Source organism: Lonchura striata, chromosome 8 (assembly GCF_050655825.1).
Source record: "Lonchura striata isolate lonStrDom1 chromosome 8, ASM5065582v1, whole genome shotgun sequence".
Taxonomy (NCBI): domain Eukaryota; kingdom Metazoa; phylum Chordata; class Aves; order Passeriformes; family Estrildidae; genus Lonchura; species Lonchura striata.
Window position 1 is genome coordinate 3,758,533 of NC_140710.1, and position 27,693 is coordinate 3,786,225.

Consider the following 27,693-nt stretch of genomic DNA (forward strand, 5'->3'; position numbering starts at 1 on the left):
TTTTTATAATGGCTTCAATGCTTTGCTTTTGTTTTCAGTAGACATAAAATAATCTGCCTTCAGGAAAAGGGAAGTGAGATAACTTCCATTTTCCAAAGGGAAAATGAGTATCCAGGCAGTCACCATGAACCTGCTGAAATGTTGGGAGTTGCCAGCCCACCTTCCCCTTCTCACTGAGACACACAGAGCAAGCACATCACTTTGGCACTAAAAACCAGTTCTGATGAACATTTATTAAGAAACAAGTCCTAAAAAGAACTTTTCTGATATCTGAACAGACTAAGATGTGAATACCCAGAAAAAACTGAAGAAATATAATGGAAACTCCCTTTGCTGTCAGTAAGAACAGGGTCTCTATATGCATAAGAAGGGAAAGGGGTTATTTCAGGGAAAAAAATATCCATGGATCTAACCCAGAGGGGAAGACCCAGCCATTCTTAACTGGAAGTATCCCCAGTCCCACCCTGTACCAGTTCCTCCAAGAAACTCAGAGCTGTTGCTATTACACCACAGCTCTGTCGTGCAGTGCTTGTGACTGGACACAGCACGTGTAGAGAAATGCAGCTGTTCACATGAACTCCTTGCTGCATTTCCTGCACATGAGACCTCTCTGACTTGATCCTTTTGCCTGCTTGTCTGCTCTGACATAACCACAAGGCTCTGGATCCCAAAGCTCAGCCAGGCCCAGGAGTTACTGCCCACCCAGCTGGTCCAGGCACCATTTCTCAGCATCCCTCACTCATCTCCTCTCCTGCCACCTCTGCATCTTTGTGCTTTTTCATTTGGATCTTTCATTTTTAAAGCTCTACTTCTTCCCATGTGCAGTCTTCACCAGCACGGTGGCACCTTCCCTGTCACTTCTGGAAGGCAGGAGTGATTTGCACAATCACTCCTGTGCTAAGAGGTAACACCATGGAAGTGGTCTGAGCTCTCATGGACAGTGCACAGAGCAGGAGAGCAGAAACCTGAGCTCATCCTGCCCCTGACACCCAGCTCAGCCTCAGGCCAGTTCCACAGCCTGATCCCAGCCCTGCTGAAGTCATCACAAAGGGCTGCTGGATGTAACAGCACAGGATGAGCTCCTGCATCTCTGCTCTGCTGTTGGCTCAAGGTGTCTCTAGGGTGAAAACGTGTGAAGTGTTTTCAAAGATTAAAAGTACTACAGTTGTCATCCCACAGTTCTTATTCATCCCTGATAATTTCTGCCTGTGGGAGTAGGCCCGTTGGCTCCATAGTCGTCATTATTTGTAACATTTCTTGTATTATTCACAATACATCTCCTTCTCTGACATACTTTTATTAATTTTAGAAGTGGAACATTTTTAGCAGCAACCTTTACATATTCAACAGATGCATGATATAATTAACCAAGAAATGTCGTAAGAAACACAAAGAAAATATTCTTCTCATTATATTCAATATTTAATTGCTCACAGTTATTCTCAAATCAAATCTGCTGCTCAGAGAGAGTTGTCACAGATCACTTACGTTGTTTCATGGGGTTTTTTTTTAGTGAGGCTAAGAGCTCATTTTCTTAGTTTTAGACTTTTAATCTATCATAATGAAAAAGGAAAATCACACCCTAGGTAAGGTTGTGGCGTTAGTGCTTTACCTCCAATTTTGCAAATACCCTGTAGGGATTTTTTTTACTGCATCAAACAAAGGTTTGCAAGTCTTGTCCCATATTGAATCTACTTGATGGAAATTTCAGCAGCCCCATAATGAAGCCAGGGTTTACATCCTCAAAGAAAAGTAAAGTAGGTCTAGAACAGATAAGGGTTTGTGCAAATTTGCCAAAGTTTAATTTTCTGACTGAGTGGCCCAATTTTTTCCCCTTCATTCTCCTAAAAGTTGGAATTGCTCATTCTCTCTTCTGCCATCCATTCTGTGCTGTTATTACTAAAGAATGAACAAAACATTTTTTCCCCTAGGAAAGACACTTACAGGATAGGGATTCCCAAGGTGGTCTGTAGAGTAGCTGTCTCCATTTTTCTATTCCAAAAGGAGTGGTAATGAGCCAAAAATCTGCTACAAATGCCACCTATAAAGAGAAAAAAGGTTGCTAAGACATTCTGAGTATATGGGCAGACTGGAACAAGGTTAAGTGAACCATTGCTGGCAGCCAGAATCATGGAATTTGTGATCCTATGGACGTGTGGTCCTTGGAACATAGCACATGGAATCAGTGTTAGCTTTATCTTACCTAACTTCAACTGTCTAACATCAATAAACTGCCCTCTCCAGATTCTCTACATGTTTTGCTGAGTATTAGGAAGTGGTATTAGGAAGCAACTTCAAAGGACAGCTCATTCCAGCCCAGCAGAACAAAGTGAGGCAGGATGAGTCAGCTCTGGTGCTTGTCCCCTCTGCCAACAGCTCAGGACTTGGGTGCCTTGTTGAGGCTGAATGCTTAACTTCACATGGCTGGAGCTGGGTGAAGTGAACCACACTCAGATTTGTATTCAACATCAAATCCTGCTGCTTCCCACAACCTGAATTATTTTAGTCATCAGGTGCCTTACTCGCTGCATTTTGCTATTTTGTTCAAGGAGCATTTATGGAATAAAAAGCCTTTCCTAGAAATGAAAAGGAGAATGCTCCTTGCGTTTCTAACTTTGTTTCTGGTAGTGCTCCCTGCAGGAGGGGGAGGTGTGGGTGTGTGGGCTCTGTGTGTGTAAGAGATGCCAGTGATGCAGCAGCCAGGGAGGAGGAGATAGTTCCAAGAGCTTCCTGGCAAGCAGTTGGTCATCCAGGCATCAGGAGAGCACAGAAAAGGGATGACTTGGCAGCCAGAGCTGCCAGAGCTGATTCTGGTTGGTGCACTGGAATCAGCACTTTCTACAATGGAAGCAGATTTCCCAATCCTAGGGAATCTCAGCAGCTGCTGGGGGTGTCTGATTCCCTCACAGACGACTCCATGATCTGTTTAAAATCTCCATGTTGGATTTTAAAGATGCAGGTAATGGATATCCTGGTGACTCAATGTGAGTCAGTCCAATTAAGAACTGAATCAGGCTCTCCAAATATTCCCATGCAGCTCTTTCTCTGAAGACTTCAAAGTGAATTACAGAGATTCAAAGTGCTAACAAGGATAATCCAGTGATGATATCAATGCTGGCATGACACAGTGCCCATGTGACCAGGGACAAGTCCATTTAGAGACATACTTACTGCACATACTTAGCAGCCACACAGAGATTTGGACTGGAATATAATTAAGATTGCATCTTGACAATCTTCTCTGTGGAATTCTGTAAACTGGTTGTAAAATTTGATAGAAAAAGCATTCCACTAACTATGGTACTCAGGGGGCTTTCCTACAATAAATACCTGTCCTGCTCCATTCTGGAACATAAACTGGGCTTTACTGCTCAGCCAGATCTGTTGTTTGAACCATAAGGCCGCTGTTCACAGCTTTCACAGAGGTTGTGTCTATACTGCAAATCCAGAAGGAGAAGTGCACAGTTCAATCCATGATCTCCCAGGCTGTGTTAGAACTGTGTGTCACTATTAGAACCCTTCCTGACATGGCACTGGCCTGTCCCAGCTCTCCCAGATGATGCCTTGGAATACATCAAAGTCCAAGGACTGTTCCCTGTAGACTGTCTGGGTGAGGCCACCTGCTTGGGATGCAGGAATGGGGGGAAAGAGCTGAATCATGTGGATGTGAGTCACGATACATTACTGTGCATTTGGGTTATTTTATTTTCTGGCCATAGCCAGAGAGACCAGGGAATAAACGGCCACCCTTCTTCCTGAGGCACTGAGCCACTCTTCCTGAACAAGCTGCTCCCTGAAAAAAGTCCTTTGGTGGGGGTGTGCAAAGAGAAAGCTGCTGGCTTTGGGCAGGGTTTGTCCCTTGCTGTGGCTGAGCTGGGGACGGCCGTCTCCCGGGCTGCCTTCCAGCTGGATCCAGCACCAACTCATTCACTGCAAAAAGCAGAAAAAGAAACAGGAAAAAACGATATGAGGTTTCCATGGCTACTGGACTGTTTACTTTCTTCCGACTGTTATCACAAATTTTGCCATCCAAACAAGCAACAGATGTCAGAAATAACGTTTGGGTTTAGTGAGGGTTCATTTTGGATATGCCATGGGGAAAGGTACTGACCTGGAGCCCAAGGAAGTGGCACAAGCTCATCAGTGGGCAAAACATAAAGAAAGTACAGACATCCAGATTCTAAACACTGGGCTTGGAGCTCTTCCTCAGTGCTGTTTCCCAATTGCATTGAATTTCTAGATTTCATGTTTGTGGTTTTGTTTTTTGTTTTGGGGTTTTTTTTTTTTGTTTTTTTTTTTTTTTTTTTTTTGTGATGGTTGTTGAAAGTAAAAGGTCAAGAGTAACCTCACATCTGCTTTTCTGGAGAAATGGCAAAAACTTTGATTTTAATATTTTAGAACAATGAAGAAAGAGCAGAAATCAAAGCTGTGTAATCAGTTCCTGTCATCATTGATGCTGGAGTGCAGAACAGGTTATCCTGTATTAATGATGTATTCCAGAACAACAGGTGGAAGTACAAGTAATGCCTCTCCTGTGTGCCTGGTCAGCTTATCATTATTATTCAGATAACAAAATACAACTTAAGTGGAAAAAATCTCAGCAATTTTCATTAACCACTAACCAACCTTCTCTTTGTTTTCCTATGATTCTATCACGCTATTTCCTTATTTCAGCTTGCCACCTTGGTCCATTTTTGGAGCAACACCTGGATCCCACCGTTGCTACAGAGCTTTTCTCCTTCGCTTCCCTCTTTCAGATAAGTTCATTTCTTTAACATACCAGCAGCATTTACTGAAAGGCTCTACAGAGAATTTCATAGCTCTGCCCAAATTTCCATCACCCACTATAAGGACTTTGCTAAACCACAGTCTCAGTGCTGTTGATTTGGTTTTCTTGTAAATCAGACTTTTTATTCACAGTATAATAGATCAAAACCCCCAGAGAGTTTCCATAGATGTTCTTTGCTGGCTAAACAGGCTGCACAAACCATGAGCTACTCAACAGTTAATAATAAGCAGCTTCTTCCTTCAGCACTTGGTTTGAAAGGACTACAAGCTCTGAGTCATTGCACAGTTGATTTGAGCTTAACCCTAATAGCTCTGTTATGTCCTGGCTTATTCCTAAATCTTCTTGGAAGCAGGAGAGTGTCAACAATAAACTTTTAAGATTTAACACTCTTAACACCAGGTAAACTGCTTTATCTCAATTAGAAATATCAGTAGTGTCCCTTCCACTCCATCACGGAGCTGTAAAGTAACGCCAGAGCAAAAAGCATGTGCCTGCTGGTATATGCCTGAAGAGGTTCTGGGAATTAATTCTGCTTTGCAGAACTATTCCAGTTATTCATGTGACTCAGCGGCGGAGACCGGGATCTTCCTGCACTCCAGGGTGACGTGCTGATTCAGGCTGGTTCAGCAGCCCGGCACAGGAGGCACCTTACCAAAAGAAAAGCCCTCTTTGGGGACAGGCTCTCCCAGCAGCTGGGAAGGAAATTTCCGTTCCGCTCCCTGCGCTGCTCCGGTGGGGTGAGATTAGCGAGTTATTCTTAGAGCTGGATGATTTTCTTTACTCTGGGTAAAAAGGGAATCATTCTTTTCAAGGATTTCTGGGTACCGCTGCTGTGATGTGTGTCCAGATGTGTTTCCAGGGCTGAGGGCAGTGTCACAGAACAGTGCTCTGCACCTCTGCTTTCAGTCCTACCTGAGGGGATTTCAGCCACTCTCGGTATTCAAGTTTTATTTATAAATGTTTTAGAAAGGATTAATACCTGGTTAACTCTTGTTACACACACATCGCAGAGGGAACAGCAAATGGCAAGTCATTTATCAGTACCCCCTAAACTTATTCAGCTTGGTAGGGAATGACTGATCAAAACATTCTGGATAGATTAACCCTTTATAAACCAATTGCAAATAGTCTCTGGCCTCATGAGCCCCAAAAGGCACTCATGAGCCCCATTATCTGATTGAATGCAGGTGTCTGGGATGGGAGCCTGAGCATCTCAGCCAGTCAGTCCACACTCTCTGTGGGCAATACAGTCAAGGAAGTGAGCTGAGTCCTCTAAAAAAAGTAAACATCCAAAGTAGGTCTGTCAAGAAGCAGCCAAAATATTTTAAGTGACCAGCCCGGGATCTCACAAAACAGACTGTGGCAGATCAAGACAATTCATATTTCCTAATTTCTGAGTTCCGAGTCCATCAGACCACAGCTGCCCTATAATCACATCATGATAGCTCTGCAGTTCTGCAGAGAAGCTGTGAATGCATTTAATCAAGGGTCTTAAATCTGCCAGCTCCAGAAAAACAGACTTCCTTCAATATTGTCCACAATCCAGTATTTCTGTAGGACCAGCCAGTGTAGCCAGGCCAGCAACCACCCAAGAAGTTACAGAACCCAGAAGTACCTGGTGAGGAGCAGGGGTTACATCCCACACCTGCACTATGGTTTCAACAGTTCATCCTGATACAAATTACAATTACACTGTGTTTTTGAAACATGTTGTACCAATTGCAATACCAAAGTATTGCCTCCTGTACTCACTGTTCCTCCACAGCCTCCCTCCCCTGACCTTACATCTGATTTTCTCTTGCAGGAGACATTATTTTCTGTCTGTTCTGCTGCTCACCTCTCCCACAACAAATGGTATATGAAAAATATAGGGGAGGCAGTAGATTTAACCTCTGCAATGGATAAAGGAGCAAGTACAGCAGCATGTGATACATAAATGAATTTTTAAAAATCCATCTGCTGACCCAGGCTCTAGATGTATCAATGGATTGGAGCAGAAGAAGAAAGACTGTCAATAAAAGTGAAAACAGTGCTGTCCAAAATAGAAAGGAAAGGGGAAAAAATCAAAAACTATCTCAGGATGTTTTTCTTTTTCACCCTGAAGACCTGGAAGGTTTCTTCAGGACTAGTCAGACTATAGCTGCTAATTCAGGTATTAATGCCCCTAAGTCCATAAAGCTGTAAAGTCTTTCCAAAATCAGAACTTCAGCATTTTTATCTACATGAGAAATTTAACCAGCAGGTAATCAGAGGCATAAATCCATGTGGTATTTGAAGGTTAAAAAACAGAGGAAATGTGCAGCCTGGGAAAACTAGGGACTTTCCATTCCCGGTGTAATGAAACGACAGATTTAAAGTGCAGAGTGAGAAAAGTCACTGAAAGGAATTAGGCTTCAAGCTTCCTGAGACATACAGGCTTTGTTTTTCAAGGCTATTGATAAATCTATCAGTCTCCTGATTTCTGTCCCCCTCGCCCCTTGGAAAACCCTGAAAAAGAGGAATTTTCTGCCTTAATTGGAAGGGAAAGGGTTCAGAGAATATCCACTGTAAGGTCCCTCTGAAGAAGGAAAGTCCCCGGAGGCAGAACAATAATTGGTTTTGACCTTCCGCAGTTTAAGAGGCGTCAGCAAAGACGAGACTTAAACACGGCCTGACAACTGCGAGTTCCAATCGGACTCAGAAAGAGACGGAAATTGGATAAGCGAATTCCTTTTTTGTTCATGACCCCGGTCCCGCTTTCCTTTCCCCCTGCAGCATGACACATCAGAACGTGTGCCATAAATCAGCGTTGGGCCAGCCCAGCCCGTCCATGGGCAATGGCCGCGTTGTGCGCGCCCGGGCCTGGGCTCGCCCGGCACGAAGCCCGGCTCGGAGGAAGGAAGCCGGGTGATTTCATTGCTTGTTTTCAGCACGGTGTCAATTCCCTCGCTCTGGCTTTGGAAGGACTCTCCACAGCAGCGCTAGGAGCCGCCTGCCAATTTAAGCAAATTTGGTTTTGAATGCAGAAGCCCACAATCGTCATTCTGTCAGAAGCTGCAGCTGACAAAATGCTTTCCTTTTTGTACATCTGAGCTCATAGAGGACACTCTTTGTCATTCCCTGCCACCGCTCCGGGAAACGTAATGTTTCCTGTGTCACCTTCCGCATGGCAAGTGCATCTTGTCTGGGTGTCCCTGCGAGCTCCTGGCAGAGCTGCAGGCATCTCTGTGCTTCCCACAGCTTGTCCCTGCCTGTGCCTGTCACCCCTGCTCTGCCTGCCACACTCCTCAAGTTATTTGTTACCTGCAGACCCCACACAGGACTTAAAACTCCTCTTTCTCCTTCAAAGACAGCTTAAGTTAATAAAGCCTCCAAGGCTGGCAGAGAAAAGTTTTCCTTACAATGGGCCTGAATGCCAACATACAATTAAATGTCTTTAAAAACTAAAAGAGAAATGGCAAAGCCTCACCAAATAAAACCCCATAAACTAATGGTGAGTTTTTCCACCAGCCACTTTGAGATGGTCACCACTGAAACCCGAGCCATGTAATTTGCAGATATGACTCACAAGAGCTGGAGGTCCAAAAGCAATAAGAGCAAAGATTGGAGAGATATCAAGGCTTTGGAGACAAAAATCAGTTATTTTTAGGGTCTGATGAGGCAGAGGTGAAAGTGTCAGTGGTCTACAATAAGGTAAGTGTGATGTTCAGGCATTTTCACAAAGTTGAAGTAGTTTCAGTTTGTCCTGGAAAGGAGGTGAAATCTGGGAATGGCTTTGTACAGATAAGATTACATGAGTTATGAGCAGTAGGACTGTCTCTGAGTGCCAGCTCCATGTGCTTTGACCTTTCCTCAAGTTTTGGGAAAAGTTGCTTCTCAGACATGCCTCTTTCAGCTGAACCTAAGCCCTGTTTCCATGAGCCATGGCTCTCCCAGCCTTTTTGGTGTCATGACAGCTGGCTCCTGCTGAGTCTGTGGAAAGGACTCTGTCCCAGAAGGGCTGCCTGGCTCTTTTAGGCCAGGAGTGCCCAAAGAGCCAGTGTGACATTCCGAGCCCGATGGAATATCCCGACAGCCTCCAAAGCCACAGAGCAGCTGCTCAGCAATGCTGGGACTGTGAGCTGGCACCTCTCAGTGGCCAGGGACACTGGGCCCAAGCTGAGTCCACCACTGGTGCTTAGAAAGGCCAGGTTTGGAACACACTTTAGAATTCCAGATCTCTGCTGTTTGCATCCTCCAGACTTTTGCTACCAAGATGCTTCCTCACCATGAGTCCTACCTTCTCTCATTCCTATTTAAAAAGTTTTGGTTAATTCATTTTGATTTGAGGAATTTTAGCAACAGACAACTCCCCTTCTTGCTCTGAATTTCATTCCACAGACTGAGATTTCTATGAGTCCCTGCTCCCAGTTTTCCCCTCCTGTCCTTAGGAAGTATTACAGACTGTGAGCAGGAGAATGAATCCTTGTCTATAATGTTCAAGCTGTATGTAGACAAGGGGAATTACTAAAACTGGAACAGGCTCGGCACCAGCACATTATGTAGGACAATATGTACCTCCTGAGCTGGGTGTCCTTGCTGAAGTGACACCTCTGCAGAGGAATGCTGACATTCCCAGGAATGTGTTATGGTAGTGCAGAGGCTCCTGCAAAGACCCAGCAGGGCCCAGGTTAGCTAGGAGCATATAAAAAAAAAAAAATCTATAAATAATGTTCTATAAACAAGGTTCCATAAAAAATACCTAAAAATACCAAAAGGGCATTTTTTCAGTTGTTGGGATTTGTAAAGTGATTTTATATATTTTTGTTCTGAATAGGAATGACGTTTTAGAGCCAGATAAGAGAAGAGAAAAACCTAACATTCAAACTGCAAGATGCTGCGTACCTTTAATGCCCCAAGAAATCAAAATGTGCTGAGTTCCCATCACAGTGGCACAACCTATCCCAAATTCATGGTCTAACCCATTATTAACTCTTTACAGCCATCATCTGATACTTGCTTAGAGCTCGGAAAGGATGATCCATTATTCCAAGAAGTCTCAATTTAAGTAGTAAGGAATACTTGCAATTTTTGTTTCTGCATTTTGTTTTTCATTTTCATATTTTAACTTCCTCTTCTTAACATATCCTCTTTTACTTCGTCTGCACTTCACAGTGAACAACTGGCTTCAGCCATTGATCTCAAAATGGTTCAAAAATGTTCTCCCTGATTTCAGAAGACAAAGCAGAGTGGTAGCACACTGAAGGAATTTATTGGACTCCCTGGGCAGGTCAGGAGCAGAAAGAGCCCAGTCTCTGCAAAGTCACAGTGACTCCTTCATCTGCTCCTATTTTCAATGCTATGAGTCGCAAGAAGGAAAGCCCACAATGGCAGGGGTGACATTAGGGCAGGGAATGAGCCAAAACAAGTGTCCTGAAGTTACTTCCCAACACAGGAGCAGGGGAGGGTTTTCTGTCAGAATTCTTTGGCTCTCCCCATTGAGGCTACAGAGGTTCTGTTAAGAAGAGGCCAGACAAGGCCCCGAGACAGACAATTTTCACATTCTGTTCCAGTGCAAGGCTGCAGGAGGGAGCCCAGCAGAGCTTCCTGCATGGCACCTCCTGTCTGAGCCCCGAGTTCTCCGTGCTCAGCTGTTGTGGGAGACACGGGATCCCCGGGGCTGCGTCCGCGGAGTCACGCTGGAGACACGGCCCCTCTCCTGCCTTGGGGGGCACCTTGCCCCACAGATCAGTTTGGGTCACCACGTTTGTTTTCACGGTCTGTTGAACCTCTGAAATGCACATTTTACAGATCATCAAGGCAGAGGCTGCTGTGCTTTTGGTGGCATCTCTGTTGAATCACACTCTCCTTCGAGAGGGGCGCCCGGCGCTCCCAGACATCCGTGCTATGGGAATGACACACCAGTCACACTGCTCACACCAACTGTGGCAGTAAACTCCAGTTCAACTTTGACATTTAGCTCCTGCACAGTGACTCATGGCTGCCCATGGTGCTCTGTTTAGGGATGCAAGACTTTAAAGCCAATGCAGGAAAAAATCACCAAGCTACAGAAATTGGAAAGAGGCATTTGCTGAAATGAAGCACCTCATAATTTTTACATATTGCAGGGTAGAAACAATAGATGAGCACAAGTGCCAGTTGCTGTCTCTTTTTGCAGTGAGAACTGGCCATTTATATTTAAAGTACTTTTAACTAAGTGTACTTTTACCTGGTTCTTTTGATAAAGAGTCTACCAGTCAGTGGTGTTACCAAAACTGTTCAGTTTAATGAAACTATCAGTTCTGCCAATTTCCAGAAAAAAATGGGACTACAAAGTTGGGAGTGCATTGAATAAAACTGTAAAGAAAACCACATGACTTGCTTATCATGTTCACCCTGTTTATAATCCTTGACTGACTTAGAGCTCCTGAGAGCCTGAGGTCTCCCAGGGCAGATGGAAGGTGACAGCAATGAGCACATTCTGTTTCTGAAGGAACACTGAAGAATGTGGGAGCAGGGCTCTGTTGTCATCCCATGGAGCCCACCATGGACATCAACCACAGCTGATCCAGACACAACCAAGTCTCCTCTGCCTGTCCCTTCTAATTTTACTAGCAATGTTCTGGATCTATTTACGCAGCTGATGGAGAGAGCACAAGGAAAAATAGTAATTTTTAAATCCTAAATAACTTTCTATATATAGGTGTCTAGAATTACTTCACAAACACTACGAAAAACATGGTTGATGAAAGTTAACAACTAGAGATTGTTTCCTTGGACTGAGCAAAGACATTCTGGAGATGAAGTAACACAATTCAGCATTTCCTCAAAATCTGTACAAACACAACTTTAATAGGATGTGCTCTCTTTTTCAGTAGCTGAAAATGTGCTTCCTTGAAATGTTTCATTTCCCAAGGTACAATTTCCTTGTATCTCCAACATCTCTGTGAAACCATGAACCCCACTTTAGAGGTGGAGCTGGGTTCTGAGGTCTGTGATGACTTCATGAGCTGAAGAATAGCCCAGAGTGTCCAGATTTTCCATACATTTCCACCTATAGGTATAAGATGCATTACCAAACTCCTGCAGCAGAAAATCTGTAAACAGCTAAATTAGGCCATACATACATCTGCTGCCTGGAAAATGTCCAAGGGAACGTACTCAGAAACCCAGCTCCTTTCCCTCACCTGCATCACAGAATTATTCATTTACCTAACAGCAGTTTGAGGCAAGTAATACATTCAAAGGTTGGGTTAAGACTTATTGACAGTGCTGGGGGGAGGAAAATTGCAGTGGACGTCACTAATCTGAGCATTTTTGGACTTGAACAGTGCTCAGATTTAGGAACAGTGATGCTATTTCAAGGTTATGTTTGCTAATATTAGTAAGTAGTCAGACATACCAGAGTGCTGCTTTTATTTTTGTGTTGCTATTTTTCCTTAAAGTCAAAGTTTTGATTTAAGACAAAACATGGCCATGGCAGCGGGAGTGGCAGAAGTGATAGCACATCACCATACAGCCAAGTCATTTGGATTAGTGGGTTTTGGAACAAAGAGGTTTCAGTATATTTAATTTCCTTGTCTTAGATTTCTTGAGCTTGTTTCAAACCACTCAACCCTTAAAACCTCTCATGAGTCAATGTTTCTAACCCAAGACTCACAGGAGATATTCTGAATGCGCCTCAGTGGTTTAGGATCCATTAGCCGAGGGATGAAGTTCACAGAATTCACAGAATGAGCAGATTGGGAAAGACCTTCAAGATCATCGAGTCCAACCCATGCCCCAACACCTCAACCAAACCCTGGCACCCAGTGCCACATCCAGTGTCTTTTTAAACACATCCAGGGATTGTGACTACACCACCTCCCTGGTCTACTCCCTGGAAGGTGCAAAATAAAGAAATAAATAACTATTCTGAGTGCTTATAAATGTCTATAGAAAATAATCCACAGAATCCCAGACTGGTTTGGGTGGGAGGGGACCTCAAAGCTCATCACATTCCATGAGCATGGGCTCCTTCCACTATCTCAGGTTACTCCAAGTGATACCTCAGGTTTTGACTTTTATATTTTTCACATTCTGTGCTGCTTTAGTGTGTGGGTCTGGGCTTCATATTAGGGGATGCTGAGCTCTCTTCAGAGTAGGGAGACAAAACAATTCCTTCTCTAGCTGGGCACCAAGGACAAATGATCCAAATCTCAGCCCAGGAGCACAAACACCGTGGGCTGGAGAGAGAAAAACAAGCAGGGTGGGACTGATGGGCTGGAGCTGGAATGGGACAATGAACTCCAAGGTGCCAATGGAGCAGAACTGATCCCAGGGAGAGCCCCGGGAGCGCTCGTGCATTTTGGGACCATTTTGGGTCATTTGGGTGCAGCCCTGGCTGGGCTCTGGTGCTGCACATGGTGGATCCACTGAGGCCTCCTAATAATTCCCTACTTTATTCTGTAACTCCATCCAGCCTCTGTTCTAGGTCAGCTTTGACAAGGCATCACAGGCCCTGTCCAACCTCTCCTTGAACACTTCCAGAGATCCAGGGGCAGCCACAGCTTCTCTGGGCAACCTTTGTGTGGTATCTGACCTGCTGGTGACCAGCACACTCAGTTTAACACACACTGCTCCTCACACAGATTACATCACACAATCTGCATGTTGCTCATTAGCTACCCAGCACTGGTCATTAAATAAACATTAATGTGACAGGCAGGCATCTTAACCAGGCGCACAAAAATAACACCAGGTGTAAAGAAACAACCCATTATAAACATACAAGTAGGTAATACAGCCCAGGAAGGCAGCAGGTAATACTGTCCAGGTGCCCTCTGGTAATCCCTTAAAAATAACCTATTACATCTTTCACATAAGATTCTTTCCCCACTTAATTCCATCTTATTACATTTTATAGAAAATTCAAATGATGAACCTTCAGTTTCTTCAACAACGCATTAGTGTGGTACATATGCTCTGATTTGGGGTCAATTTCAGTTCTTAAAAAACAAATTACTCATAGTATGTGGGAGTGAGAAGTCCTGCTGTTTACCTACCTAGCCACTCTGAAACCAGCAGACTCCCCTCACTGCTGTGCTACCTTTTTGCCATCATGATTGCAAGAAGATAACTGGCAAGTCATAACCTCTAAACAACTCTTCCAAGAGGTAAAATTCACAGTTGAATATACCAGGGGCATTTATGTATGTATGTATGTATGTATGTATGATGAGGCATGCGGATGTATACAATGCTAAGCCCTGAATTTGGAATTCTAAGCTGGGATTGGTTTGTGTGAAATTCTCACTTCACTGACCTCAAATTCAGTTTTTTTCCCTGGAGAGTGAGCAGCTCTCACAAATGGAGTCTGTAAGGTGCTCAGCAGATTATTCAGAGGACCCAAATAATCTCTTTACACTGGGAGATTCACTGTCTAAAATCCCCAATGACCATTCTGGAGGGCTCGTCCTCCAGAATTTGATGTTAATGGCATTAAACCTCCCAAATGCAGTCCCTATTTTATACCTCAAAACTAACTCAAATATAAAATTTTCCTTCAACCTACTGCCATTACTTGCGAATTTCCATGCCCACTTCTGCAGACCCTGTCTGGCAGCACCCAGAGGGGCTCTGTAGGGCAGGAGGAGCATGTCCTGCTGTGGGTGCTGCACACCCTGCTCCAGCTCTGGCTTTCAGAGCAGGAGCAGCAGCGATTCCCCCTTGGTCTTTGATGCCATTCCCCTTTCCACACAGGGAATGTGTGGCTGTGGAGGGAGGTGAACACAGATCCCAGGGCAGCATCTCACATTTCACTGCCTTTTAAAGCCCAGACCAACACTGTGCTGTCACTGTTCTGCCTTTAAACAAGCCCTTTCATTTTGGTGCCTTGTGCAGGGCTTTTTGTTTTGCCTTTGGGTTAAAATGCTTTTAACTTGGGATTCTTTTGTGAGAGTTTTCATCCCCCTCCTGGATGTCCCACCCACTCAGCATCACTTGAAATGAAAAGATTAGATGCCAACTGGTCTCCAAGTACAGAATGAAAGAACAACAAATTCTACTAAGGATCTCTCTCAGACTGCAAAAATAAAAGATGAGTTTTTATTGGCAAAGGCCTCTCTTGATCTGTTAATATCAAGGAAGACAAAATTATCTGTGTTCTTTGTGAAGCAGCAGTTGTTTTAGTGGGGAAGGAAGCCAAGACAGCTGTTAGATAGTTCAGTACAAAATACTGACAGCAACACACCAACAACAACACCAGCAGTGAGGGACTCGGCCAAACCGCCAAAACACCAAATATTATTGATGTTTCTGCTTTTCAAAGGTTTGACAAGCTGTGATAATTGAAAATTTTCAGAGTGAAAGATGACTTTTGAGTTCATCTTGGCCTATTCTGCCTAAAGGATGCTGTGGAAAAAGCAGCAAAATCTCTCAGCTACAAAAGACCCCATTGAGAAGAGGGAGGCAGGTCTTGGTCAGCACTCAAGATTCAGTGGGGAAGGAGCCATCCCTGTTTAGTTTGGATGCTGGACTTTACTCCTTTGAGGAATGAGAGGCCGTGAGATTTCAACAGCTTTTGAGGAGTCCTCAAGTCAAGCTACTTGAACAAATGGCTTTGTCCACATGACCTGCGGCGTGCCCAACCCCATGACAAGGGATTATGAAATCATTTCTTCCACTTCCCCGGGGCAGGATGAAATATGGGGTGCACTGAGGCCGGGAGCAGACTGGAGCTTCCTGGCTGGGACCTTGCTCTCACCCTGTCAGCTCGCTCTGGTGGCCTGACCTCTCCTGCACATCATTTCCTCTGTTTCTAACATCCCACGGAAGGTTTCTTTGCAGATCTCCAGGACTGTCAGATGGATCTAATATCTAAATACCAGGAATTTAACTCTGCTTTCAGTTGTCCCCTCATACACCCCACCAGGCCACACCTGTACAGCTACAGGTAAGTTGTATATTAAGCTCAGCAACAGATCAGCATCAGGAGTTAGGGAGAAAAATTTGGCCCATCGGCAGGAGCTCCAGCCACCAGCACAATACAGGCTGCTAAAGCCTGCAATAAACTTGCCCTCTGGCCTTTTCTGGAAAGTTTCACATCCAATTTCTCCCCTTCCAGGCCCCTGTGTTCTCTGGAAAAGCTTTCTTTTACTCAACTACACCCTTCTACAGGGCATTCTGCTTCCCTCTCCAGCTGCACCTTCTAAGTTTGCTAACTCAAATTACTGTCTAAATTGCATTTATGGGAAAAAATAAGTAATTTTCTATGAGTGTAGAATTACACACTGGCTGTTTTCTTATAGATTTGGACCACAGAAGAACTTAGGGAGAAAAAAAAAACACATAAACTTACAGCCCAGCTTGGCTGGAACAGCCTTTGTCCTCCATCAGTGGATGTAGTAGAGAACAGAGTGTGATACATTTGTGTAACAAGGAACAAGAAAGACCCCACAGCTCTGATGGAAATCAAAGTCCACCTCACTAACAGAAAACTCCCAGTGATTAACCTGTTCCAAAATGGAGCTCAACCCTAATCTCCCCAAACACTCTTTGTGAAATTAAAACTAACACCCTTTTTGCAGCCTCAGTGACTCCTGCAACCTTTTCCCCCTTCTCCCTTTTTATAAGGGATGCATCACATCCTAAATTCCACAACAGATGTTCTTTACAAGGCTAGAATAATTTACAAAGAGTGCTGTGTGGGTAAGGAACTCAGGCTTTTCAAAATCTTGCCTGCAGCATGCACGGTCAAACTCAGTGAAAACTCCTGAGATCCTCTAACCTACATTTGGGAACTTTCCCAAACAGAAGTGGATTTGACAAGCCAGCAAGTAGAGAGAGATAATTCTTAGAATTCAAAACTCAGTAGAAATATTTAAATCTCCATAGCAAAATTCACTTTTGGTGTCTGTTATTTCCCATCTTGGTTTTGTGCTGTGGCTCAGCACGGTTTTCACTCAGGGAGCAGATCCTTTTGACTCACCAGATTGAAGATAACCTTGCCAAAAGGGAACTTTCAAAAAGCTGCCCACTGAATTCACAGGGGATGAAAGGAAAGTTGCAGTTCTAACAGCAACATCACCTAACAACGTCTTTGGCATTTTATACCTAAAAAAAAATCTTTCCTGCAATTTCTCTTTGTGTTTTCAACAGCTGGATGTTTTACTGTATTCATAGGCAGGTCCAAATATAAATAGTAGTTTCTCTACTGACCCACATACTTGGCCTATATTCAGAATCTTTTAAGATGTTTCCATTAGCTGCAGAAGAGTGTCAGGTCTTTCTCCAGTGAAATTTTATTTATGAGGTCTTATTTCCCAGCACAAAACAGGACTAGATCAGCTGGAGTCGGCTCCTTGCTCACAGCTGGAAGCCTGTTTTCCTCCTATCCTCTATGGACATGTATCTTTATCCTCAGAATCTTTCATGGCTGCGTTTTTAGATGTAATTTCCAGTGTTATGTGAAGAAAGGATACTGATAGAGAGGATAAGCCATATCTGGGGGGAAGACTGAGAAAGTAAAAGTCAAGGAAGGAAGCTAGTGGAAGCTGTGGCACATGGCCCCACAATTACTATTTTTGAAATATTTTATAACTACATTTACAATACTCTTAACTCATCTGGCCTGCTAAATCTCCACTACAGAGACTCCAGAGTAACTGAATTAACCTAACTACAAAGCCCATGGCTCAAATCCTCTGGCCTTTGTCTGGGGAAGTCTTTCATTGGAGCTTTCAGCTGGAAAGAGACTGCAGGAATTAGTGGCTGTGGAGCATGCAGTTACAATAAATATATAATTCATCATGGAGGGGTTTGTTAAAACCGTTAGGAATAAAATAAATGTTCCTCTTTCCTATTGAAAAGAGATGTCAGGTTTTTTCTTACGATTACTAAAAGGGCCAGCCAGGGAGAATAAAGGCTTATTGCAAGGGAAAGCATATAGAGCCCTTTTATGAACTCTGGCTGCAGCCCTTCTCTTTGTGAGACTCTTTGTTTCAGTTTGTTTTTCAGCAGCTGTATCTGATCTGTATCTCGCACACTTTCATCCTGTGACAAAACACAGCTGCAAAGTGACTGCAAGCTTCTCATCTGTCCATCTCTGTGCATTCTCACAGATGGGACAGGTATGAGAAGCACCAAATCCGGCTTTGGGGTGTTTAATCTGATAAATAATGGTGCACTGAGTCATGAGGGATGGTATCTCTTGGCTCATCTTTCTTGGAAGGATCAGTGATCCTGTATCACCAAAGATGCTGAAGTTCACCAGTATGAAGTGCAGGCAATTGCTGGTATCACAGAGTGCCTGGAGTTGCTATCCCTTAAACAGGATTTTTAAGGACAGAAATATTTTGTTTTCAAATGCACGATAAGAAGACCCATCACCACATCCTTAAGCCTTCCACTCTAAAAAATCCTCGACATTCAAATGGGAGTGGCACAAGCACAGCTAATGCACAACAGCCTCGAGCATCTCCTTACCTGATTTTTGATGACTAGTAACAATTATTACAGGGTCCCGTTGCATAAAATGTGCATGTTAATGTTAATGTTAATGCATATTAATGTTTTGTTTAGACAAAGCTGCCTTGAGAGAAAATAGTTGCTTTTACACAGGCATGGTTGCAGTGAATTCAGCGCATTTTGGACTCCAAAGAAAGGCCATGGATATTCCATAACTTCTAGATTTGCCATCTCTCCCCGTTTTGCTGGTTTCTCAAAGCACATTCTCTGTAATGAGCTGCTCACCACAGATGGGTTCCTCTATTCCAACCCTGCAAAAAGACCACCAGGAACAGTCGCTTCCCAAACATTCCCGTGGAGCCCTGTCCTTCCTGCCCCATGTGCTGCTGAAGAATTCCACAGTTGCCAATTGTGATTTACAGAGAGGGGTAAGACACACTAATGACTGTAACTCTTAACCACTAATTACCTCTTAATCAGACACTAATGGACTTCGTTGGCCAATGCAAGTCAATGTAAAAGCCTTTGCAATTTGAAAAGAATGGTTTTAAGTTATTAACACTGTGGATCTCAGGCACTGGTAATGGCTCACACGCCCACATTCTCTCCACAGTTAGAAAAAGGAATGTACAGCAAGAGCACCTGCACTGCCTGAGTGGCCACGTTTGACCTGGGCTGCACTTACAGCTTTTACTGCTCTCCTTACTTCGAGTGTGGATGCAATCAGCAAAACGAGTAGACTGGCAAACACAGAATCAGAAACCTCCAAAATCATCAGGGGATGCCTTCCACTTGGAAGATGGACTTCTGTCCAACTTGGACACTTCCAGGGATGAGGCAGCCACAGCTTCTCTCGGCACCCTGTGCCAGGGCCTCCCCACCCTCACAGGGATGAATTTTTTCCCAATATCCCATCCAACCCTACTCCCTGTCAGTGGGAAGCCTTTGCAAATACAGTTTCCATCTTTCTTGTAGACTTTTCTTGTAACCAGAGAGAAAAGCAAAATAGTCAAGTATTTTGCAGGATGGAAACTCGGAGTTATTTTTAGTGAAAGGATCAAAATTAGTTCATTAAGAAGCCCTGTCTGATAATGTCAAACCATTCATATCTATAATTAATCTTTAATATCGTAGTAATTTTTAGAAGCTGAAAAGAGTTGAATTCTGAAACATGGAGTCAAAATGAAAGTTGCTTTCTCAATCTCAAGTAGTATCAGTGTTTCCGTTGAAAACTTCATCAAGATCAACTTCCCCCAAAGTTCTGATTTTGGTGCCAAAACAGCATTTTCAAGAAGAAATTTATTCTGTTAAAATTAAAAATAAATTTAAAAACCCCAACAAACCAAACCAAACCAAACCAAACCAAACCCCTAAAACATGAAAACTTACTGCCTGGCAGCCTCCACCTCTCTAAAAATAACTGAGCCAAGTCAAATCCACCCACCTTCCCTCTCCATCACAAAGGCAACCTCTCACAGTTTGATTACAAACCTCGGGGCACGCTGTGGTTTCACTTCCAGCCCTAGCTCCCGGAGCCGGGCTGATTACAGGAACACCCCATGACTTCCTACATGAGACAGGATTTTCTCAGAAAGAATTGACCCAGACTGCAATGCCAGTAGATCTGTCTTAACAAATGGCTGTGATGGACATTGTAGTGGAGAATAAGCTGGTTCAGGGTCAAGCTGGAAGCCCAATCCCATCACACATCTGGCAGGTCAGCTGCTGCTCAGAGGGATGAATTTCCCACTCTCTGGATGGAGGCAGTTGTGCCAGTAGGGCTTTTCAGTGAACACCATCACAGCCATTCAAGTGAGTAAAGGCTTCTCTCACTTTCAGGACTGAATTTTAAACTGTAGCTAAGAACATTTTAGGATCTGAGCTCTGAACTTTTCATTTGTGGGGCTGAGAGAGTGCACTAGTTTAATTAAGAAACTCAATGAACTCAAAGTAAAAAAGCAGCACCATTTCCAGAAACTGATTTAAATACTCTTTTAGAAATTGTTAATTATGTATTTAACTTTTTACTTACTGAACACTTCTTTCCACTGCTACACACAAATCCCATATTCCTCCATATTTGGGCAACCTGGTCTAGTGGAAGGTGTCCCTGCCCATGGCATGGGGTTGGAACTGGATGAGCTTTAAGGCCCCTTTTCAACTCAAACCATTCAGGGATTCCATGACTTAGAGCTGTGCAAAACCTTCAAAATTCTGATTTGGTAGTTGACGCTTCCATTTTGCACCTGCTTTCCATGGGTATGATTGACTTTAGAAAGAGGGAAAGCAGGGAGGAAAGGGAAACCCACGATCCGCAGCAGGACGGGGAAGACAAGAAGAGCACACCCGCGTTTCTCAGCTGCTCTGCATTTACAGGCAGGAGGTCCAGGCTAGGAGAGAAATCAGGTACCCACTCTGGTGAAAACAGAGGTGTTTCCGGGTCACTAAAAATTCCAGAATTATTCCACATTTTCTCCAGTCTTCTTTTCCACTGCAAAGACCAAAACCTGCCCCGTCAGATGCCAACCAAGCTGTTACTTGTTTTGTTTTGCAGGTTGCTAAGGAACAGGGCTGTTTTTGCTTACTTGCCTCCCTTGGGCTATTTCACAACACTTTGTAATATACGCTGCTCTTTTTTGCTGCACATCTGGTTTTGATTTCAGGTTTCAGAACCCCCTCTGAAAACTGAGATATTAGTTTTTCATATCTATCATCTAGACAAAGTGCATCAGCCTGTCAAACTGAGTGCACCGGTGAGACACATTTAACCCTCTCAAGTTACCCTCCCAAAAGCTGTTTTCATTTGTTGTGGAGTTCAGACGGTGGAAGTAGCTCAAGTATTTTGTCTAATTTGCTGTGTGAAATTAGCTACAACCACCATTAAATTTTAGGTATGAAATAAAAACGACCCATTCCTTCAAAGCGTGCCATTGGATAGGAAACCCTCCTGCCTCACAAATGCTAACAAAGGGAGAGCCGTGCCGTGGATTAATTGCTCACCACACCATTAGATGCTCGACCACTTCTCCCAAAGCTCCTAATCTTTCATTTTCCTTGGAAGCAGCTACTTCAGAAAGCAGCTAACCAGCACGGAGAGGGCTTCTCCTGTGTCTCTGGAAAATGGTATTGTGGCATGGCAGAACAGCCCAGTTTGTCCTTTGGGGCAGCAGCAAACACGTCCCACAGCCCCAGCACTGGAGCTGGCCACAAGATCAGGGAGTCACTGAGGTTGGAAAAGCTCTCTAAGATCATCAAGTCCAACCATTAACACAGTACTGCTAAACCATGTCCCCAAGTGCCACATCCCCATGTTTTCTGAACATTTCCAGAGATGCTGATCCCACCACGGCCCTGGGCAGCCTGACCACACTAAAAGTGAAGAAACTTTTCCTAATATCCAATCTAAACCTCCCCTGATGCAACTTGAGGCCATTTTCACAACCACATACAAACAAAGTGATGGGAATGACGTATTCCTGCTCTGCTGCTACCCCTAAAGCAAGTGCTCCTGACCTAAGGCTTCTCCTAGAGCCTTTCTCCATACTCTCCAAGCAAAGCTCTGACAGAGAGGGGGTGGGCAAAGCTAACAGTGTTCCTTTAGTCTTCGCCCATCTGGTCCCAGCGTCATTTAAAGTTGCAATTAAAATTTATATCACTAGGCTAAGGTCACTGGGAAAGCCTCTGCCAAGAACTACATACATTTGACACCCTGCAGAGAAAAGAAACTGCCTCTGCTTTATCCTGATAGTTTGCTTTTCCCAACAGCCTGAGGATTTGGCCCTTCCCAAGCCACTCTGGTGACTATCTGATCCTATAAAATTGTATATACCAGGGGATCCTCCTCTGTCAGCAGGACACGGGGTCCAGCAGGTCCCACAGCCCCCCAGCAGGACCAGGGTGATTCACTCGCTGGCCCTGCAGGCTCTGGCCCCTGGTCCTGCCCAGCACTGCCAGGAAGTCCTGTAGTGCAGCAGGTTTGAACGACACAAGTTTTTCTAAGAATCACCAAAACTATCTGGGATTATTTATTAAAACATACCAGCCAGAAAAGGCAGGTCTGGCAACTGCACTTTGTACTGGATAAGCACAAAATCCCAGACTGCTGGGGCTACGAGGGCAGGATTTCCAGGTGGGAAGAGTGAGGTCTTCCACAGGGCATCCATGCTCTTCAGCAATACCAGACCAACCCTAAATTTACAACCTTAATCTTGAAAACTTTAAGTGAATATAAAATTTGAAGTCTGATTTTCACTCTTTTCCTGCGTCCCATTCCAGCAGTGTTAAACATTCCCTCTGAAAAAATAACTGATGCCATGGAGGTTCATAACAGTAAAAAATAAATTTGGAGACTCCCAGATTTTTGTCTCACAGACAGACTGACTGCCCTTTCCTAAACAGGAGGACGATACCAGAGGACCACTCCACCATGGAGGGGATGTAGGTTTATAAGACTGCGCAGATGCCAAATGTTGTGAATTTTAGAGACCTGCTGAGCTCTGGACACGATGCCAATGGCTGCACCTGAAGGTACTGTCCCAGTGCTGCCCAGCTTCCTTCCTGACGGGTGCTGAATGCAGCTCAGCAGCCAAAGGGAGATGCTTGAAGGACAGCTGGGTACTGTGATGCTGGATTTTCCCTTCCCCACCTTCTCCTGGACACAGCAGAATTCAGCCAAGCATGGAGCTCCATGTGGCAAACCAGGGCCTGGCAGGCAGTCCCCCTCCTGTTTAGGACTCTCAGGAGTGGGCCAGGGCTAATTGCTGCAGGATCTCTGTGATCCACACAACCACAGACTCCTGATCCTGCAGTGCAGCAGAGTCTGAGAGCACATGGGACAAAAAGCCCCTAAAGGACAAAGCACAGTTGGTGTCGTCATTATCCCGTCACAGCTTCTTAGCTGCTCTTGGGGCAAAAATGGAAACAAAGGTATTACATGTGGTAAACCACATCTTTCCATCTCTCTTCATCAAATCTAAACCAACCCAATGCTTGGAGCCCTCATATCCAATTTCCCCCCACACCCCTCATCCCTTTGGTGTGGTCAGGCTTTCCCCTCCCACCAGGCCAGCCTGGAACACTCAGGCAGCTCCCTCCACCCAGTGAGGGTCCTGCCCAAAAGCCGTTCTCCGGCGTGAGCTCACCGTGACCTTTCAGCAGAGCACAGCCCTTCGTCCCTCCCGTGCTTGGAGAGGCTGCTGGAGCCCCATCTGCAGCCTGGGTGCTTCACACAAAACATAACAATTAATAACAATTAATCCTTCTTCCCATGGGGCAAAGGCTGGGCTCGGTGCTCCCTTCAGGCTTGTCTCATCCTGCTGGATGGGTGGCAGGGCAGGACATGGTTAATGAAGCAGTGGGGGCATAGGAGAGTTAATCTGGAAGCAGTTTAAGTAACCTAAGGAGAATCTGATACAGACCAAATACACACACAAGTACAGATGCATTTAATAGAAGCCTCTCTCTGCTCAAGATCTACAGCTGAGGCTCCTGCAGCAGAATGTGCTGTTTGGAACATCCCGTGCTCCAACCACCATGGCTATGGGAGGGACTGGAGCCAGTATTATGTGCTGGGGCTCTGAAGGACTGAATGTTCACTTCAGACACACGTTTGGGGGATGTATATTTATGCATAGATTTTGGGATGCAGCACATCCCACTGCGAACTTGGACAGCAGCTCGCTCTTCCATCTAAGAATTCCTCCCTTAAGATATCCCAGTGTTGTGTAAATAAGGGCACAGCCCAGGCTGTTCCAGCAGCAGCTGAGCCAGGTTAAGACGTTTTCACCTCCAGCCTGCCCACAGCTGTGTATCCACTGCCCCCCATTAGGGGTTACCACCCTTTTCCATGAGCCTCATAACCACATCTGCGGACACTCCCAAATCTGGCTCTGTCAGAGGGATCCAGCTTAGCTTAAGTACTTTTTATACTTTTTAGTAGGTTATTTGTTTGGGCTTTTTTTTTCTTTCCTTTTTTTTTTTTTTTTTTTTAGCTAGCTCATCTTGAGATTGATAGTTTCTTGACTCAGTTCAGCTGCAACTGGAACAGCATCTCTGACCACACTCCAATAAAACTCTTGCAAGATTGCATCTATCAGTCTCTTCAGGCAAAGCCTGTAAGACTATTCTAAAGATAATATATTTAATATTATTTTGTGTGTTGCCTCAGTGTTTCCTAGGTACTACTGGGGATTTAAATGTCTCATGGTGGACTGATCACTTTTGTATGCAGCAGTCTTTATTGTCCACCACTTCATTTAAGCTAATGGACACTGAAGAAAACATCACCAAAAAGCAGCAAACCCAAAACCTCCAGTGCATCCCTCTTCCAGAGAATTTGTTTTCCCTTAGGTGCAAGAATCCAGTAAGTCACTGGGGAACCTGATCAGAGACTGTTGCTGCATTTACACTCTTTGTATTATTACTCTATTTCATTTTCAGCTCTTGGCACGTGGCACTGAGGAGGGCTGTGCAGCCAGGGCCTCGCCTGGCTGTGCCAGGAGGCAGGAAAGGTAGTTTGGGGAGACACAAATATTTGCTTCGCTGACCTCTGTGTTTGGCACCCAAGTAGGTTTGATTTGTATCCTGGGCCGTGCTTGTGCTCTCAGGGAACACACATAACTCAGGCCAGTTGTGTGAGATGGGAGTACAAAGAGGAGCCCAGCTCAGGCTCTGACATTTAGCAAGCCAAGAGGTTTGAAAATGGAGCCAAGTCCATTGCCTGGCTTGGCTGCACGAACCAAAACACAGGCCTCGCCACTGGAATTGATTATAGACACATGAAAAGAAAATACATAAAATGATACATAAGGTTCTTGTAACCTCCAGCAGCTGATGCCAGAATACTCTCGCTGGCTTGGTCCTGCCCTGGCCCGACACCGCAGTGAGTGCAGAGCTCAGCCGAGGCCGCGCTCAAATTTTCATCAGATTAACTCTTGAGCCTGGGTCACAGCAGCCCTGGTGCCTGCTCCAGACCTGAGCCCCCCTTCCAGCCAGGGAAAGGAGGAGCTGAGCTGAGTGCAGGATTCACAGCCCTTCAGCTGCTGCAAAAGGTGCGAGAGCTGCCCACAGGAGGAAAGGAAATGGAATTAAAGGAGATTAGCAATCTCTACAACAAAGTAGCCAGAAAGCTGTTTGTGCTAAATGTAAAATACTCCATGAGCCAGCCCCACATAAAGTATATTCTTCCTCTGCTGCAGATCCCAGGTATCCCTCAACACAAACTGGGGGCTTTGGCTGGCATTTCTTAGATTAATTACAGCTCATAATTTAGCTGGGAAGCTTAACCCATACAGACCAGCGCACTGATTAAACAACAAAACCCAGCAGGCACAAAAATGTTAGATTTCTTGGAAGATTGTGAGTTATTAACAGATTTCTTTCAAATGCAAAGATTTGTGCCTTTCTGTAGAGTCTCACTGTTCTCCAGAAAGACACTTCTTTCTCAGTTTGAAGTATTTGATATGATAGCTTGATATGATTAATGTGACACTTTCAGGAAGGGCTCGAAAGCAGACATTATAATTTTACTGCAATACCAGTGAGACTCAACGCTTCCCTAGAAATGGGCAGAACTCAGATGATGTTAAGCATTTTCCAGTAACCCTTGTGCAAAGTGTTGGAAGATTTTGAACTGATCACTGAAGGGATTATCTGAAAAATGAATTAAGCCTTTCTCCAAAAACCTGAAAAACTGAGTTACCACAACCAATCTGCTTGTGGACAAGCACCTTTCCCTTCTGAAACACCAAACCCAAGGGCTTGAAGCAAATAAAATATTCCTGGAAAAAGGGAAATGAGATGATCTTTAAGGTCCCTTCCATCCAAATCATTCTGTGGTCCTCTGAATACTGGAGTGCAATATTCAGGAATATAATGACTTCTAAGGAATGAGTAATTTACTACTAATACAGTTGCTCCTATAGCAATTTCCCTTCAGATTTCAGAAACTCCTGTGTTCTGCTAACAGAAGGCAGGAGTTCAACAGTGCACTCAAATTCTCCCAATTTAACTTGAGGTTTAGTATTTTCTAATTCAAAGACATTTCATTTGAAAGTGTTTTTGCTTTATAATAAACAGATAATAAACAGATTCTTGGTTTCCTACAATAAAAAGAGAAAAAGACTGTAAACTTCAAACTTCTAAAAGGGCACATGGGACTATTCTCTAATTTTATTCTTTGGCTGTGGAATCTATACTCATTAAAAGTGAAAAGTTGAGCTCTGATTACTGTGGGTGCTTTTAAAGCTTGCCTTTCTACCCCAAATGAAAGGCAAAAACAGCTGATGTGCTTTCACTTCTTGGTTTTAGACTTTTTTTTCCCCTTCTTTTTGCAATATGGCACCAAAATGCAAAGTTTGGATTTCCTAGAGTGCAAAGAAACAAACAACTAATTAACAAGCTTTTAAAAAAATCTTTCTAAAAGGAAATACTTTTATTTAAAGATGTAAGATATGGAAAACATTTTACAGATTATGAATTTTAGCTACTAAGTGATAGAAAGGGTCATGAAATGGCCTTGCTATGAATATTTGATGATCCAAATATGTAATTCTTCCCTGTTCTGCTAGATTTTTCTAAAGAAGCATAATAGATAAATACTAAAAATAATATAATTGAGTTGCAGACATAGATAGAGATTGGATTCCTGACAGCTAGCATGAGCTAGACAATAATCTAACCTGATGGGAGAAGGCAAGGAACAAGAAAATGTTTCCATCTCCTCATTTTGCTATTGGAAATGGAAATATGACATCGCATGAAGGTCATATTTTGGAAGATGCTGAGCTTCTGTACATTCTGTTGTTGTACTATAGTAACAAGCATTCTGAGAGCCTGAAAAATGGGATTTAATTTGAGGCTGGGGCAGGACCCACATCCCAGGCTGATCCTGCTGTGGATGTGCAGCATCTCCCTGATGCAGCTGCAGCCCTGCCCGGGCTGGGCACACCCTGCTCCCCACGGGCCGTGCCAAATCCTAAATGTCAGGCTGGCTGCTCTCAGCAGAGCCCAACCAAGCCTTGTGCAAATCAACAGCACATGGAGGAGTTTTCCCCACATTCCCCACAGCTTTGGCTGCAGAGTTCAGAACATCTCACACTTTAAAGGGTGTTTGGGAACTCTGCTTTCTCCTACAGCTTGGGAATAAAAACCTCTTAATTATTATTTCATTAAAACCGTTATTTCAAAACTTGTTTTCATTCCTAAAGCAGAACCATAATGATCCAGCCAACACTCTGAGTGCAAACATACTTAACATAAAATGTTCTTTAGAACAAACCATTAATTTCAAGACTTCCTGGTAATATATATTGCTGTTAAAGCAAATATTTTTCCATAGGTTTTGAGTCTGTTATCAGGGTTGCAATAAATTCTGCTATTCCCACATAAAGTCATTAAAAATAGAAAGGAATTACGTGTCAACTAAATTATTTCCATTGGATCAAATGAATGAATCTCCTCCTTATTTTCCAAGCTTAATTCTAAACATTTCTGGAAGGAAC

At 44.0% G+C, this 27,693-nt stretch overlaps 1 long non-coding RNA gene across 3 annotated transcripts in view; it reads right to left on the reverse strand.

Moving 5' to 3' along the window:
- Positions 1-23,128, reverse strand: part of LOC146766732 (uncharacterized) — a 38,769-nt gene extending 15,641 nt beyond the window's left edge. For 2 of the 3 annotated variants that reach the window (XR_014957011.1, XR_014957010.1), the window contains exons 1-2: positions 20,608-23,128; positions 1,945-3,930 (exon numbers count right to left, since the gene is read on the reverse strand). This is a non-coding gene — a long non-coding RNA (uncharacterized LOC146766732). The remainder of the gene's footprint in view (positions 1-1,944; positions 3,931-20,607) is intronic. The other variant, XR_014957012.1, reaches the window with a different exon arrangement.
- Between the last annotated feature and the right edge of the window lie 4,565 nt (positions 23,129-27,693).